The 17,946-nt window shown below is 43.1% G+C and overlaps 1 protein-coding gene and 1 long non-coding RNA gene across 8 annotated transcripts in view; one reads left to right on the top strand and one right to left on the bottom strand.

Annotated features, from left to right (window-relative positions):
• Positions 1 to 2,987, bottom strand: part of LOC102372464 — an 85,996-nt gene extending 83,009 nt beyond the window's left edge. Inside the window, exon 1 of the long non-coding RNA XR_323563.3 lies at positions 2,837 to 2,987. This is a non-coding gene — a long non-coding RNA (uncharacterized LOC102372464). The remainder of the gene's footprint in view (positions 1 to 2,836) is intronic.
• The window catches only part of RAD51B (RAD51 paralog B), a 680,193-nt gene that overhangs the window by 582,332 nt on the left and 79,915 nt on the right, over positions 1 to 17,946 (top strand). The gene's annotated exons all lie outside the window — the stretch shown is intronic.

The following is a 17,946-nucleotide window of genomic DNA, read 5'->3' as shown; positions in this document are numbered from 1 at the left end:
GCATATCCTGCAGGGGCCCCACATTACCCGGCGCCTTCTTCATCCTCCCAATATATTTGAAAAAGGACTTTTTGTTATCCTTAATCCTGGACGCTAATCCGAGCTCTATATCTGCCTTGGCCTTCCTAACAGCCTGCCTGCAGGCCCGAGCAGAGGAGGTATACTCCTCTTTGGAGATTACATGCCCCTTCCACCGGGCGTACGCCACCTTTTTGGCAAGCAGGCATTCCCGGACACCCTTGGTGAGCCAGGGGGGCTTTTGGACACTGCTGCCCCCCTTGCTTCTTGTCAGGATGGACACCCCTTGGGCCCCAAGTATCGTTTCCTTAAGGAACAACCACTCCTCTTGGACGCTGAGTTCCTCTGCCCTCAAGGACCCCAGTTCCTCTCCCACTAATCTCCTCATCTCACTGAAGATGGCCCTCCTGAAGTCTAGGGCTACCACCTTGCTGCGGGCCCTTGACACGCTACACTGTGAGTGGGAGCCAATGGGATCAGATATTTTTTCGCGCGCTAAATGGGCTGCATAAGCTGGGGATTTTGCTACATGCATCGATCGCGCGGCTATTAGGCTGCACCCCGCTGCTTTCCCCACGCCGTGGGCTTAACTTGCTCTCATGTCTGGCGTTTGGTCACCTTTTCTTTATCACATGTATCTGCACTGTTTTTCTCTTAGTCCATCTTCAGTGACTCCAGTAAAAAGTGTTAATGTAGTTTGATCAGGTGGACAGAAAATGTTGATCCGTGTCAACCACAGCTCTACGCGGATGGCATCTATCCTCTTGTACTGATTTTCCTTCTCCAAGTGCCTCAGTGTTGCGTTAGGGGCAGTGCTTGGTTGGAGTTGTCACCTTTCAGATAAGATGTTAAACCAAGGTCAAAAACGTGTGCTCACTAGAGATCCCATGGCACTTTTTCCCAAGAGCTAACTCTTCAAATAGTAGTCTGGGGAGTCATACTGCACCTCCATAAACTCTCCCTCCTATTTCAGTTGGATTCACTAATCTTCTTTACTTCCCGTCCTAAACTGTCACGTAGAGTTGCTCTGAACTATTGAACAGCTGCTGTGTCCAAAGCTCAAGCTAGTCAGTGTGGTAGAGAAGTACTGTCTTGTTCATTCTGTTCCCTAAATAGCAGCTCAAAATCAAGATATTTTCCATTAATATTTTATTTGCTTTTTAAAACTAATTTGCTTAATAATGCTTGAACCATTTGTGTGTTCACTTTCCAAAAACATTTGAGCAATCAAGTTTTACTGGTATGACTGTTTATAGAAAAGAAATTTCACAATTGCTTGCATGAGCCTTTGTGGCAATCTGTATTCCATATTCATATGTGCAAGAATTCATGTTGGAAGTCTTCATCTGATCATACAGTCAGGAAAAAGAAGCAATGTTGTGTATTTATCTGACCAATTGCAACAAACAGAGCTCAGACAGTGATTATTACTGAATAATCATGTTTGGAATCAGATTCTGTATATTAAGTCACATAAAACTGAAAGCACTTCAGTAATTAATGCATGTAAGTGCATTTAGTTTCAATTTTGGTTCAACTTTGGTTAATACCTTCTTTGGAAAATCAAAATAATGTTGTGCCCCTTACCTTCAAGGGGAGTCTGGTCACTGTGCCAGTACTCTTGGACCGGTCTAAGTGAACAGTTGCAACTGTTCGACCTTTAACATAAACCCACCATGTGCCACCAGAACAAAATAGTCATTATGCTGCCAAGCAATGGCTCAGTAACATGATATCGTGTGATGCCATGTGATCATATCAAGGCATAATGTTATTGTCACTGATACAGTGTCATGATGCAGCCTTATTACATTAGTATAAGTAAAAATAATTCAACAATTGGCATTTGCAAAATATGAAGTTAGAATCTGTTAAAACTGGGATTAATCTGTAAAATTAAGGGTGATTGGCCTCTTTAAGTAGTTATGTCAAATCTGATCAGATCCGATACCCACTCCATTGGCCACTCTTTGACTCCACAGAGTTTTTAGTGGAAAGCTCAAGACAGCAGTTTTCCCTCATCCAACATCCTTTGCTCACTGAAGAAAAGGTAACATTTCCATTGACTATAGCAGGGAGGGATATGTAGGAACTTTAGGAGAGAATGTTCATTGAGTTGTACAAGCAAAGCAGTGTTTGGTATACATAAAAGTATCGGGGCATTTTATTTACCCCTCAAAGGAAACCTGGGCAGCTGAACTTTTGCTTTGCTGGATTTTCCATTCCACAACCACCACTGGCATCACCACAGTTTGTTTAGAGAAGGTCCTCCCCAGATTCACACACACTCAATTGATCATGAATGAACTTCAGAGCAGTTATTAATCTTACTGCCCTGCTGCACTCTAAACCCCCTTCTAATCCGGCCTCTGTTCTCTTGGACAATACATGCAGTGAGATGAAGGCAGGATCAATGCCAGTGTAGAGCTGCCCTTTTTGCTATTTGTTATGACAGGAGTTTATACATCAACAGCAGTGAGCACTTCTCCCTTTAGGGTACCAGGGGAGAGGAGAGTGAAGGGGAATTAAAAAGGGTCAGAAGTCACGCTCTCAGAGGGATGGCAGAGTCTCACCCTGGCTTTTGGTCTCCATCGAATATCTGGGCTCTCTGTATTTAATGACTGACCTAACAAGACATTGCAACCCTCCTGCCCTTTGGAGACCCACAAAGAGCTCAGCAAGAATTAAGAAAGAGTGCATTGTGCCTTTGATCCAATGGACAGTATTAAATCTGCCAGGCAGTGAAATAAAATCTCAGAGGAACCTCAGCTCATTTTCTAAGAGGCTTAACACTGAGTTAAAAGTTCCCTTTACTCACCCATTGTTGATGACCCCTTCTTGTGTACTGCCAGAGGAGTAGCCAGGGAAGACAGCCTTCATGAACCCAAATGGGTTATAAACAGCTGGTTGAGATAAGTTAGGTGTCTGAAGCAAGAGTAGCAGGAAGAAAGATACTGTTGAGTCTTGTTCTTTCTGGTGCTTGGAAGTTGCACTGTCTCTCACGCGGTGCTAAAACCATGTTACATTCCCACAGAGGAAAGCCAACATTGGCTGTTAGTCAATTTTTTGAGCAGTACTCCATGAGTGGTGTAAATTTAGTGCTATTCTTTTCTGTAATTTTTTCCAAATCTCAGGCCTGAGTGTGAATAGTAGACTCCAGAGCTGGTAGAGCAAAGTAGCCCACTGCCAAAAAAGCAGACTTTTTACTTCAGTCAGGAGATATGCTTGTCCTTTATAAAAGCATTTGAGGTGGGGGAGTACATATCAGGGAAGAAGAGCTGTTTAAGTTAAAGGACAGTCTTAGTACAAGATCAAATGAGTAAACCATGGATACAAATAAAATTTAAGCTGGAAATTAGAAGACGGTTTCTAACCACCAGAGATAGGAAGTTGTGGAATGGTCTTCTGAATAACGTAGAGGAGATGGTGCATGATAAGTTTAAGAAAAGGGTAATCTGATGGGACAGGGGTGCTCTTGGGAGTAGTAATCAGAGCTGGTGATCTAAGTTTTTAAATATTTGGTAGCCCTATGATGGAGTTAAAATGAAACTTGATCATTGTATATATCTGGGGGGGAGGGTGAAAATCCCAGCTTTAGAGGCTTTTGCTGGATGCCTGTGGGGGCCAGGAGGAAGCATATACCTCGTTGAATGCATTATTTGACTTCTGAGGTGTATTTTCACCTTCCACTGAAGCACTGTATGTTGGCCACAGTGAAAGGGGGGAGATTGCCTCAGTTGTACTGACACCCCTAATAGTACTGTGTAACCTCTTGGGTAGCTGGCTGGTGAGTCTTGCTTGTGTGCTTAGAATAAATCATAAGATTTGGGGTCAGACAGGAAGGCATGATTGACTAGGGCTGTTGAAGTGTTTTGCTCTTCCTCTCTAACATGGGGTTCAGTCCACTTCCTGAGATCATTGGAGTATATTTTACCATGGGGTTCAGTCCACTTCCTGAGATCATTTTAGTATATTTTCCCTAATGCTTTTCCTGCCAGTGCAGTCTCTGGGCTATTGGTGGAGGTTTAATCTCTCCTGCTCTTTTCCTAGGACATCAGAGATTTTCAGAGCAGTAGCCTTTTGGTAGAAAATTAATCGGATGCTTTATGGTTGCACTGTACAAGAGGGGCCAAAATGAATTTCTTGTGGACATTTTTGTACAATTTTTTATCACACGTTTGTCTGCAGTCCCAGGATACAGGACCAAATGGCATGGAGGTCTCTTCAGGGGACAGTGATTAATCAAGAGAGCTTCTTAGTTTCAAAACTGCCACAACTTTGTGTTCAAACCAGCCAGTGTAACAAAAAAAGCAAAGGGTTGGGAGGGAGCATAGTGCTGAGCAAGTTGGCATACAGTCATCCAAGGAGCAAGCTTTCTTTACCGGCTCAGCAGTGAAGCTGCTGGAGACAGGCTGGAGAAGGAAGCACTGAGTTCCAAGGGGCAGTTTGAGATGCAGGCTTTGAATAGGTCAAAATCTGAAAGTCCATGGTTGTGTGGCTCCAGGGTTTGTTTTTGAACATCTGATCCCTTTAGTTGCTCTCCTCCAGCTTCCTCTGCTCTCTCCTAGTCCGCTCCTTCCTGCAGTTGTTATGGAGGTGCTGGTTGTGGCGCCATGGTTAATGTTGCAGTAAGAGTTCCGATCTAAGCCATATGTTTGACCCTTCACTCTAATTTTCCATAGAAAGGCTATTGCTGTGAAAATGGTTGTGATTAGCTTAAGGGAGACAAAAGATTTTGCTGAGATTTTCAAAAGTGCAGGCTAAATACTTCTGAAATCCCAAGGTCCCAAATCCGAACCCTTTTTGAGATGTAAAATATAGTTCTCATGATATTTCCTTTACCACTAACTTTAAAATAGAATGCTCTAGATGCTCAATAATTCACTCCCGGATTGCTGCTCACTCCCAGGCATTGTATGGGCTGCTGCTGGGATTTTTGCTTTGGGGGGAAAAAAAAAAGAAATGTTCTGGACTGGATCTCCACCTGCTGCTTCATGATTAAAATTTTAATTGCCCTTGATAAAATAGTTGCTTTGGTGACTAATGTTTTCTTCACCAAGCAAGTAAGAATGGAAGATTGAACATGACACAGTAAGAGACTAGCTGCCAGAAGCTGGAGTGCAGGGAGAGCTGTGTGGGTTAGGACGGAGCAGTTATTAAGAAAGGCTTCAAATGCTGATGTGTGGGGCTGTTCAGGATGTTTCAGTTTTGGTAAGGTCCAGTTCTTCAGACCCTCATTGCAGTGAACCTTATATAACTCAGCAAGGCTGAGCTTAGTTCCTGCACAGGGAGGAGAGCATACACATACACATACACATACACAATGCTTCCAAGACATCTCCTTTCTTAAGAGTGAAGGAGGAGGCAGGGGAAGAGTTGCATAAAGGGAAAGGTTATGGTTGTTTTGGAACTGGGACTGGGATAGTGGTTAGTGTTGAAGGTCAAGGGAAAATTAAGTGAAATATCACAAGGGGAGCAGCCATCAGGTAGAAAGCAAAAGATGTCTGAGATTTCACAGTGGTCTCCCAAGAGCACCAAGCCCTGTTACTTGAAATATTTGAAACTAGACTGGACAAAGCAATGGCAAATCCACTGTACCAGCCCTATCTAGATAACCCAGCAGGTCTTTGCCTCTTGCATGTCCATGGACTCTTCTGCAAATACCCCTCTGTGCCTCCACTCCAAATTATCATTTGCCTTCCCTGGATAAGAAAATACTTTCCCTCCCTCTTTTTCCCTCTTAAGAGAGGAGCTGTATTTGAGTCATTGTATAAATTCTGTCTGAAGCTCTGTGTTGATCCCAGGGGTACAAGCTCACAGTACTGATGAGGGTAGGAGTGATCAACTACAGGCTTTCCTGTTGCTCCGTTTGCTGAAGGCCTGACCAATTTCAACAGCTGTTTCTGCTTAGAAACTATTGGCATCTTTATGGACTGTTTTTTTCCATTCTTCCTTCTCTCCCTGTGTCCCAGCAGCAATGAATTATGTAAGACTACCTTCTAGCCTTTTCCTTATTAATATTTCGGTAGATACATCCTTGAGAAGTGGATCCACAGCTTTCTCTCATATTTCTGAGGACATGAGCATTCTCTCTCTCTCTCTCACGCACTCACACACACTCACAGTTACTCACTCACTTGCAAACACATATGTGCTCTCTCACATCCTCACAGACATTAATTCTAAAAAACAGACGCTAAAAGCCTGGCTCCACGATAGCTTTAAATGTTTCCCTTGGTGTTCATATTGTAGTCTTAATTGCTGTGTTCTGTGCAAAGAGGTTAGCTCCTTGGCACAGGGACTCTCATTTGTGTCTTATGTAGCGCTGCTTACACTGTTGGTGTTTAACAAATAGTAATAAATAATAACTATAAGTAATGGAAAGAGATTTAGAAATTGCTGTTTCTATTTGCAGCCAGGGGTTACAACAGCTCTAACAAACATCATTCCCAGCTGGCTTAGTGATTTAGCTGACAATTATTAGAAATGAATCAGTTTCAGAGAATTGTGAGCAGGCTGCATGCATTGAACCAGTTTATTTATGCCCTTGATAAGCTTTTGTGACCACATAAAGTACACAGTGTAATGTGTGCAAGCCAAAATGTGTGCAGTCTGGATGTACTTAACCCATTTACATTTTGCTGAAAAACTTAAAAGCTATCATCTGGTGGATTAAATTTAGAAAAGGGTAACGTAAGTAGTATGTGCAGGGTCATACACATATCTCTTTTACCCACTAACTCAAGAGCTGGAAAAAATTTCCACACCCGGAAACTTGGTGCAGCTCAGCCATTTTTCATGCCGTTTCTTGGTTTACCATCTCTGCCCACTGCTTGTTTCCTGTTTATAATATTTTGAGGTAAAACGTATAAACGTTTTGAGGTAAAACGTAATAAATTAAGATTGCTGGTGATGTGCTTACCTGGCTACATTTGACTTGCTTTCTGGATTGGCATGCCAGTGGATGCTTGGGTCTGGGATTCTGGATTGGCCCATGACAGGGCTGTCGTGACTGCGGACCACATACTGCCTGTGGCAGTGTCATAAGCCCCAAGCTGCACACAGCATGGGCTCCCAAGACACCTGTCAAGCAAAGCCCCCACTGCTGCACAAGCCCCCTCCTTCCTCCCCACATGCCAGCAGAAAGTTTACTGGACCCCCACGTGCCATGCTGCCTTGCCTCAAGGACCCTGGCTGCTGCAACAACAGCAGGAGCAATGTGGGGAGTGGTGTCCGTGGGAGAGCTTGCAGACCACACGTTAATCCTTTGCAGGCAAGACAATGCCCATGGGCTGCCAGTTGGATAGCTTTGGCCCATGATAAAGACATGTTCCAGCTGGAAATAGCAGATGCAGATCCAGGCGCTATGATAGTCTCAGGATACTTTTGTATTCGGGCCTGGCATGACAATGAATCAGTGGACTTTGGTACTAACAATTGGCCTGCATTATTTAGATTCGAAGTATGGAGTAATAGTAAGCTCTTTTTTTTCCCTGTGAAATAGCTACTAGATGAGATATGCAGCAATTTGCCAGTGTGCTGCAGTCAGGTATAAAGGTTTGGTTCCAAGCCATCCCTAAGGATGCAAGAAAAGTGCACTGTAAATCTTCCTGATATTCTTTTGTTACTGAATTGCACTCTGAGAAATATACTTTCTTCTTTGCCGACATTCTGTAATTTTCTCCTTGCTCATCACTCTGAATTTGATTATTTTGTACTAATCTGATGATTTGTTATTTCTAGCTATGTCTGAATGTTCATTTTGGCTTTTTAATTTTTGTGTCCATTTAGCGCAAATGAAAGGTGCTTGGATGGATGGTACTGGAGGCCAACATCTTCCTTTTTGTCCATAGTGAAGGTACACCTCTGGCAGTCACCGAGTAAGCTTCCCTGGCTTTACCTCTGCAGTTTGCCTCTGCTACAGTTGAAGAGAGTGTTTAGTCCCTGTGATCCATTTCCTCCTTTACATCTGATTATCGTGTACTAATCTAATAAGATATTCTATCTCTAGCTGTGTCTGAAATGTTCATTTTAGCTTTTTAATTTTTGTGTCAATTTAGTGCAAATGAAAGGTGTTGGATGCACAGTATTGCCTGATACTCCCCAACAAGGGGGTCAGTAGCAATGGTGGTTTTCAGGGTGTGGCCACATAGAGTTGATGGGAGGAGCGGGGCAGTTGGAGTCTGTTACCCACAAACAAGCAGAACATGATTTTGGCATTGACAACTTTCCCTATTCTGTCTCTGCTGTTAGCGCTTTTAAAGTCAGTCTGAACTTATAAGGAAAATAGCTGATAATGTAATCTACTTTTAAGAGTTACAGGATAGACAACATTCATATGCTGGCGTGAGTACTACTCCAGTTGAAGTCATCATTCTTACTCTGAGAAGTGGTTCTCTTTTGGACAGGGAGGAGGTATATCAGCAGTAGAAGAGCGTGAATGAAACTTTCACTGCCACTGCTTGTGTTTTACTGTCTGAGAGCAGAGGCTTCAACTTGCCAGGCCATCTGTCTAGCAACTTTTTGCCAGTCATTATGTTCTTGTAACAGCTAGATGCAAATAAACAGTATGTTAGGCCTGCTTACCAGGAGGTAAGGTATTACTGGTTTGGTAGGTATTCCCTCTAATTTCAGTTCTTGTATCTTCAATACAGGAATTTGTAATATCTTGCCTACTGGTCCAAAGGAAAACAAAAACTTTGTGCCCCTGCCTCTACGTGGAATTTAACAGTTTGAAAGCGCTGTACAAATATTAGTGGAAATATTTCTCAACATGTCCCTGCTTTGTTGCTATCAGTATTTTTAGGAAGTAATCATTTACTCATAGCAAGGTAAGGGAGAGCCCAAAGTGGAACTCAGGCATTCTTTGTTCCCAGTCCTCTACTTTCTCCTCTAGACCACAGCTTTCCCTGAAGTTTCATTCGGTGGTGCCATATTATGAATCTTTATCCACTGACAAAACTGCAGTAGCAGCAAGTGGAGTGCCTTGCCAAGAAACTTGACGCTCGCTTTTCACAGAGGTCTTAGTCTCCCCAAACCTCTCTCTATTAAATATAAAGTCTCACGGCACCCCAGAGCCTGTGGCTAAAGGTTTGTGGCCAGCCCTGTGCAATATAGTTCCCTCTTTGGGCGACACTGCATTTTTACGAGTTTTAATCCCCCATACTCAGAGAAGTGACCATCCTGCTGTCAACAAACAAATCTCTTTGCCTAGTGAACAATCTTCTCCTAGCAGCTTGGTGCTCATAGACTATAGAGGGCTGTAAACAACACTGTTTATACTTTCTGCTGCTGCAAGAACATTAACATATAAATAGCAAGGAGATTTAAACAGGCCAAAACAACCCCAGCCTGGCCTATTGGGAAAGGACCATGAGCTGCTTTTCATTCTGCTTGCCAAGGATGTCAACTTCTCTGTGGGGTTATTGGATGAATGAAGGGCTTAAGGAGATGGGAAGCTTTTGTTTTATAAAGAAAGGTCAATGTGGTTTAGAAATGTAGAAATGGACTGAATGATGTCCTCCCATTGGGATTTCCCTCTGAGCACTCTTGGTGTTTGTGTGCATGTGTGGGTGGGGGATTACTCTATTAGAAATCACTACTGAGCCTTTGGACTGAATCCTCATTCTTAGGGATGCTCCACAATCTCAGATCTGCTGAAGTGTTAAGAATGTGATTATTGCACTTGCAATGAGCATATTTTTAGGAGAAGTAGTAGGAGAACTACAACATGCAAAATAATCGTGGCTTTCTGTAGTGTGTCATACACACTGCTTCCCAAAAATGATTTTCAGCAAAATAATAAAAGCAATTATATCACCTTGCTTAGTGTTCTCTCCAGCCGTCTATTGTATTTCCAAAGTACTTATTACCATGGTATTGTACCAGCAAGCAGAAAATATCAGTACTGCTCTTATTACCAAATACACCTGTCATTTTTCTCCACACTGTTTGACACTGTATTATTTTCCTTTATAATAAATAAAATATTTAAATAGAATCAATGGTGAGGGCGTGGAGAGAAATGAAGACACCCAAAGAAAGTAGAGGTTCTCAGCTGATATTGATGGAAAACTGATAAGGAGGAAAAATATGAGAAGGCTGTTCTCGAAGGGCGGGAGCTGCAGGTGAGGTGCTGGGGAGGAAGGCTCTTGTCTTGTACCCACCTCAGTGGGACAGTGTCAAGTAAGGCATGTCTACACTTGGAACTTATTATAGGCTTTTGATATTAGTGTCAAGTGATCTGCAAACAAACAAGGCGCAAGCAGTGCATGCACACTTCATTGTAACCTACTTGCTATAAGAGGTACAATGACCTTGGATCCTTGCAACCACATTGTGTTGTGATGTTTCAGAATAAGTGCTCGCCATTCTAATTAGTTTGTAGTGCCTTGCTCTTCTCTCTGCACTGGTGCATTCTTGCATTTTTTTGCACTATGCTTTATGGGATTCCTGCCACAAAGTCAGGAATATAAGGTCATTATGGTACCTGAGGCCAAATTAAATAATTCCCATGAGTCCTCTTGCTTTATTACACCATCACTTTGGTTTGTGTGTACCAGCACCATTTTCAAAGCAGTCAGGTAGCATGGAGGAAACACTGGGCTGCGCTGTGTTTGAATGCAACACAGTGATGAATTCAGGTAGGCTGCTGAAAGCATATCTGCAGTCTTACAGTGGCATCCAGACCATGGAGATTAGGCATTTGAAGAGGAAGAGGAAGCTGAACTTGAGCAATCTTTTCTCCTAGACCTTTTCCTGATGCTTTCAGGTTTGGCCAACCAGCTAGGGCAGGGAAACTTAAGGATATCAAAAGCTGCTTCTCTAGATATCTGTGAAGAGCCTGGCCCAGACCTGCAACAGCAGAGCACGTACGTAAGTGTCTGAGTTCTTGGCCATTACTCGCCATCCCTGGTTGCTACTGCTTACTAGCTAACAAATGTGTTGTTAGTAGATCAGCCATCAGAACTGTTGTAATGGCACTGTGCATTGCTTTCAAGGAGGTGGTGTCTCTTTTGTTTGATGGCCTCTGTGGACATTGATGGTTTTGTTCTTTCTCTAGTTATTCTTGGAGACCTATCTTATCTTTGCTTCCCTGGCTTCAGAAGCCCTTTACTGGGCAGTTGGATAGGAAGTGTGAGCAGTTTAACTATACCACAAATGGTTGCAGGATGACAGTGGAATGTGCATTGGGAAGGCTGAAGTATAGATGGAAGAGAGTGATGTTAAGACTGGAAGCTGACAAGAAGTAGTTGCTACTACTTTGGTGAGAGCAAGGCATTGTGGATGGATGGGATGAGGAAGTTAGCAAACTATTCAAGTGCTTTTGAACAGGGCAGAGAAAAGGACTCTAGGAAATGCTGTAATTACTCAAAGGCACCCATTTTTTAGGCTAATGACTGTTTGTATATACTTTTAAGTAAGGTGAATGTAGATGTTTTAGTGAATTGTGGAAAGTATTATTGCAATGAAGACTGTATCCCAGGTATCAGACTGTGGAGGTATCAGACGGAGAGCTGCAGAGCATTCTGACAAAATCCTTGATCTCAGAACCATCAAGTTCTTCCTGCAGGTAGTTTGGCTCTCAGTGATCACCAGTAGCTGTGTCTCTGGGGTCCTAGCCCCCGTGCTGCCATTCACTACTCCTCTTTATCACGATTTGTCAACCTTTCTCTTTACCCTCTTGTCTTTGTATCCTATCTTTTTTGGGTTTTGTTTTTTTTTTTTTGGGGGGGTGCTTGTGAACAAGAGTTCTCCAAGCATATTATCTCTCAAACTCCTTTTCATCTGATTTATACCGGCCAGACAGTCAACTGGTCATAGGACACATCTTCAGAAATTCTTTGGGGGGGAGAGACCAAGACCACCTATATCCTGTCTAAATAGTCCAATTCAGTATATATGTAACTTTTTTTTCTCAATTTTGGAATTCCATTCCCATAGCCTCTTTGCAGCCTTGGGTGAATTTAGAGATGGTAAGATGTTTTTAGTTTTCCCCAAAGCAATCCTGGCTCTGTAGTGGGAGGGGTGTAGTTAGAGGAGGTTTGTTATGACAAGTTGGGAAAAGGAGGTTAGGGAGGGTTGCCACCTAAAGAGTGGGCAGAAGAGTCAGGCTAGTAACGGCATGTGCACTGCTGCAGGCCAGACTTCCTTTGGAGGCTGAGGAACGTACCCAAAACAGTGAAAGGATTGGTTCAAAACAGTAGGCAAACTAAGACGATGTGGCACACTGGTGCTTGCCCCAGGGCTGGTGCAGCAGTGTTAAGGAATCCCAAATTCTCAGTGCCAAGAGAGTTATATTGCCATATAATCTCTATGACAAATGAGAGCATTATTTTGGCTTATGTTCTCTTTATTTAACACCTGCAAATCAGGAAGTGGAGACAGGCTAGATTAATATAGCAGGGTTAACAGCCAAGGAGGCAGGGAGAGGGCAGACCTGACAGTATCCAGAAACCAGGGCCCAGATTTTGTTCCACCTATTGGGTGTCTAAAAACTTCCATGCCTAAGTGTGAGTCTATTCCACTCTATTCAAATCCTGAAAATCCATTAGTGCATCTATATTTGTAGCACATCATCATCTTATCTTTAAGAGAGTCAGAAAAGGGCAGTGAAGAGGAGGAGAACTCCCTACTTTTTGTAATAGCAGTTTTTTTATGGACTTGAAGAGAATGGAAGATAATATAGATGCCTAAATCTCCTTGCACACCTAATACATGGCATGGAATCTGGCCCCAAGTGTTTAAATAGATCCCACCCCTACCACTCATACAGCTGTTTTACACTACATCCTGGATAGTTAATTGGAAGTTTTCCCTGCTCTTGTTTGGGTCTTGACTGATTATTAATCTTCCAGCTATGCTTTGGGGGTCTTCTGGATCTTCAGGATTCTGGGATCTCCACAGGTCAGTTGACTGTGGGGATCCTGGATTTCAGGACTAAAATTCTTCTGGTCCACACCTTAACTGGCAGTGGTGGGGATGCTATTAGGGGGGTCCACAAATGCAGTCATTAAGCAATAGGATGGCTAGCAAATATGTGCCCCAGTTCCTCATGGCAGCTGTAGAGCCTGCAAGCTCTCCCAGAAGTCATCCTATTGCCCTAAACACATTTATAATCCAGCTGGAGCCCCCACCCCTTATCTTTACACCTGTTGGGTCCAGGTGCAGCCCCTCTCTTTTATTTATTCAAAGACACACTTGCCTATGTGTGTGTGTTGTGGTACCTAGAATCAGATAAGCCTGTACATAGCTCCTTCAAGGGCAAAAAATCCAGGACCTGAAAACCAGACCATACAGCAGCATGAGAAATGATGACTAGTGAGTAAGTAGGACACTCTGCACAAGCTGGGATCACAAAGGACAGCACCTGGCTGGGCAGCACCATTTAAACAGGAGCGGCAGCCAATCAAAACAGGCCAGGAGTAGCAGAATTCACACAGTTAAACAGGCAAGTTGACCCTGACAGCCAGGAAAAGTGCGGGATGCCTGTAGGTGGACACAGAAGATGTGAAATAGTTGCTTAAAATGGCAGCGGGGACGCTTTAACTAAAGCGTGTCAAACAAGCTTTACAGTGCTCCTGCTGCCATTTTTCAGCATGAGGATGCTGATACACATGCTGCTGGAGACTGCCAGATCGCAGTAATTACCACGCTCCGGCAGACTCGATTAATCAAGTCCGCATGCTGCACATCTGTAGGCACCCCGTATTTCTTTCCCTGAAGTTTCATTCGGTGGTGCCATATTATGAATCTTTATCCACTGACAAAACTGCAGTAGCAGCAAGTGGAGTGCCTTGCCAAGAAACTTGACGCTCGCTTTTCACAGAGGTCTTAGTCTCCCCAAACCTCTCTCTATTAAATATAAAGTCTCACGGCACCCCAGAGCCTGTGGCTAAAGGTTTGTGGCCAGCCCTGTGCAATATAGTTCCCTCTTTGGGCGACACTGCATTTTTACGAGTTTTAATCCCCCATACTCAGAGAAGTGACCATCCTGCTGTCAACAAACAAATCTCTTTGCCTAGTGAACAATCTTCTCCTAGCAGCTTGGTGCTCATAGACTATAGAGGGCTGTAAACAACACTGTTTATACTTTCTGCTGCTGCAAGAACATTAACATATAAATAGCAAGGAGATTTAAACAGGCCAAAACAACCCCAGCCTGGCCTATTGGGAAAGGACCATGAGCTGCTTTTCATTCTGCTTGCCAAGGATGTCAACTTCTCTGTGGGGTTATTGGATGAATGAAGGGCTTAAGGAGATGGGAAGCTTTTGTTTTATAAAGAAAGGTCAATGTGGTTTAGAAATGTAGAAATGGACTGAATGATGTCCTCCCATTGGGATTTCCCTCTGAGCACTCTTGGTGTTTGTGTGCATGTGTGGGTGGGGGATTACTCTATTAGAAATCACTACTGAGCCTTTGGACTGAATCCTCATTCTTAGGGATGCTCCACAATCTCAGATCTGCTGAAGTGTTAAGAATGTGATTATTGCACTTGCAATGAGCATATTTTTAGGAGAAGTAGTAGGAGAACTACAACATGCAAAATAATCGTGGCTTTCTGTAGTGTGTCATACACACTGCTTCCCAAAAATGATTTTCAGCAAAATAATAAAAGCAATTATATCACCTTGCTTAGTGTTCTCTCCAGCCGTCTATTGTATTTCCAAAGTACTTATTACCATGGTATTGTACCAGCAAGCAGAAAATATCAGTACTGCTCTTATTACCAAATACACCTGTCATTTTTCTCCACACTGTTTGACACTGTATTATTTTCCTTTATAATAAATAAAATATTTAAATAGAATCAATGGTGAGGGCGTGGAGAGAAATGAAGACACCCAAAGAAAGTAGAGGTTCTCAGCTGATATTGATGGAAAACTGATAAGGAGGAAAAATATGAGAAGGCTGTTCTCGAAGGGCGGGAGCTGCAGGTGAGGTGCTGGGGAGGAAGGCTCTTGTCTTGTACCCACCTCAGTGGGACAGTGTCAAGTAAGGCATGTCTACACTTGGAACTTATTATAGGCTTTTGATATTAGTGTCAAGTGATCTGCAAACAAACAAGGCGCAAGCAGTGCATGCACACTTCATTGTAACCTACTTGCTATAAGAGGTACAATGACCTTGGATCCTTGCAACCACATTGTGTTGTGATGTTTCAGAATAAGTGCTCGCCATTCTAATTAGTTTGTAGTGCCTTGCTCTTCTCTCTGCACTGGTGCATTCTTGCATTTTTTTGCACTATGCTTTATGGGATTCCTGCCACAAAGTCAGGAATATAAGGTCATTATGGTACCTGAGGCCAAATTAAATAATTCCCATGAGTCCTCTTGCTTTATTACACCATCACTTTGGTTTGTGTGTACCAGCACCATTTTCAAAGCAGTCAGGTAGCATGGAGGAAACACTGGGCTGCGCTGTGTTTGAATGCAACACAGTGATGAATTCAGGTAGGCTGCTGAAAGCATATCTGCAGTCTTACAGTGGCATCCAGACCATGGAGATTAGGCATTTGAAGAGGAAGAGGAAGCTGAACTTGAGCAATCTTTTCTCCTAGACCTTTTCCTGATGCTTTCAGGTTTGGCCAACCAGCTAGGGCAGGGAAACTTAAGGATATCAAAAGCTGCTTCTCTAGATATCTGTGAAGAGCCTGGCCCAGACCTGCAACAGCAGAGCACGTACGTAAGTGTCTGAGTTCTTGGCCATTACTCGCCATCCCTGGTTGCTACTGCTTACTAGCTAACAAATGTGTTGTTAGTAGATCAGCCATCAGAACTGTTGTAATGGCACTGTGCATTGCTTTCAAGGAGGTGGTGTCTCTTTTGTTTGATGGCCTCTGTGGACATTGATGGTTTTGTTCTTTCTCTAGTTATTCTTGGAGACCTATCTTATCTTTGCTTCCCTGGCTTCAGAAGCCCTTTACTGGGCAGTTGGATAGGAAGTGTGAGCAGTTTAACTATACCACAAATGGTTGCAGGATGACAGTGGAATGTGCATTGGGAAGGCTGAAGTATAGATGGAAGAGAGTGATGTTAAGACTGGAAGCTGACAAGAAGTAGTTGCTACTACTTTGGTGAGAGCAAGGCATTGTGGATGGATGGGATGAGGAAGTTAGCAAACTATTCAAGTGCTTTTGAACAGGGCAGAGAAAAGGACTCTAGGAAATGCTGTAATTACTCAAAGGCACCCATTTTTTAGGCTAATGACTGTTTGTATATACTTTTAAGTAAGGTGAATGTAGATGTTTTAGTGAATTGTGGAAAGTATTATTGCAATGAAGACTGTATCCCAGGTATCAGACTGTGGAGGTATCAGACGGAGAGCTGCAGAGCATTCTGACAAAATCCTTGATCTCAGAACCATCAAGTTCTTCCTGCAGGTAGTTTGGCTCTCAGTGATCACCAGTAGCTGTGTCTCTGGGGTCCTAGCCCCCGTGCTGCCATTCACTACTCCTCTTTATCACGATTTGTCAACCTTTCTCTTTACCCTCTTGTCTTTGTATCCTATCTTTTTTGGGTTTTGTTTTTTTTTTTTTGGGGGGGTGCTTGTGAACAAGAGTTCTCCAAGCATATTATCTCTCAAACTCCTTTTCATCTGATTTATACCGGCCAGACAGTCAACTGGTCATAGGACACATCTTCAGAAATTCTTTGGGGGGGAGAGACCAAGACCACCTATATCCTGTCTAAATAGTCCAATTCAGTATATATGTAACTTTTTTTTCTCAATTTTGGAATTCCATTCCCATAGCCTCTTTGCAGCCTTGGGTGAATTTAGAGATGGTAAGATGTTTTTAGTTTTCCCCAAAGCAATCCTGGCTCTGTAGTGGGAGGGGTGTAGTTAGAGGAGGTTTGTTATGACAAGTTGGGAAAAGGAGGTTAGGGAGGGTTGCCACCTAAAGAGTGGGCAGAAGAGTCAGGCTAGTAACGGCATGTGCACTGCTGCAGGCCAGACTTCCTTTGGAGGCTGAGGAACGTACCCAAAACAGTGAAAGGATTGGTTCAAAACAGTAGGCAAACTAAGACGATGTGGCACACTGGTGCTTGCCCCAGGGCTGGTGCAGCAGTGTTAAGGAATCCCAAATTCTCAGTGCCAAGAGAGTTATATTGCCATATAATCTCTATGACAAATGAGAGCATTATTTTGGCTTATGTTCTCTTTATTTAACACCTGCAAATCAGGAAGTGGAGACAGGCTAGATTAATATAGCAGGGTTAACAGCCAAGGAGGCAGGGAGAGGGCAGACCTGACAGTATCCAGAAACCAGGGCCCAGATTTTGTTCCACCTATTGGGTGTCTAAAAACTTCCATGCCTAAGTGTGAGTCTATTCCACTCTATTCAAATCCTGAAAATCCATTAGTGCATCTATATTTGTAGCACATCATCATCTTATCTTTAAGAGAGTCAGAAAAGGGCAGTGAAGAGGAGGAGAACTCCCTACTTTTTGTAATAGCAGTTTTTTTATGGACTTGAAGAGAATGGAAGATAATATAGATGCCTAAATCTCCTTGCACACCTAATACATGGCATGGAATCTGGCCCCAAGTGTTTAAATAGATCCCACCCCTACCACTCATACAGCTGTTTTACACTACATCCTGGATAGTTAATTGGAAGTTTTCCCTGCTCTTGTTTGGGTCTTGACTGATTATTAATCTTCCAGCTATGCTTTGGGGGTCTTCTGGATCTTCAGGATTCTGGGATCTCCACAGGTCAGTTGACTGTGGGGATCCTGGATTTCAGGACTAAAATTCTTCTGGTCCACACCTTAACTGGCAGTGGTGGGGATGCTATTAGGGGGGTCCACAAATGCAGTCATTAAGCAATAGGATGGCTAGCAAATATGTGCCCCAGTTCCTCATGGCAGCTGTAGAGCCTGCAAGCTCTCCCAGAAGTCATCCTATTGCCCTAAACACATTTATAA

This window comes from Alligator sinensis, unplaced genomic scaffold (genome assembly GCF_000455745.1).
Source record: "Alligator sinensis unplaced genomic scaffold, ASM45574v1 scaffold768_5, whole genome shotgun sequence".
In the NCBI taxonomy this organism is placed as follows: domain Eukaryota; kingdom Metazoa; phylum Chordata; order Crocodylia; family Alligatoridae; genus Alligator; species Alligator sinensis.
The sequence above is the reverse complement of the archived record's forward strand: the minus strand, read 5'-3'. Positions and strand labels throughout refer to the sequence as shown.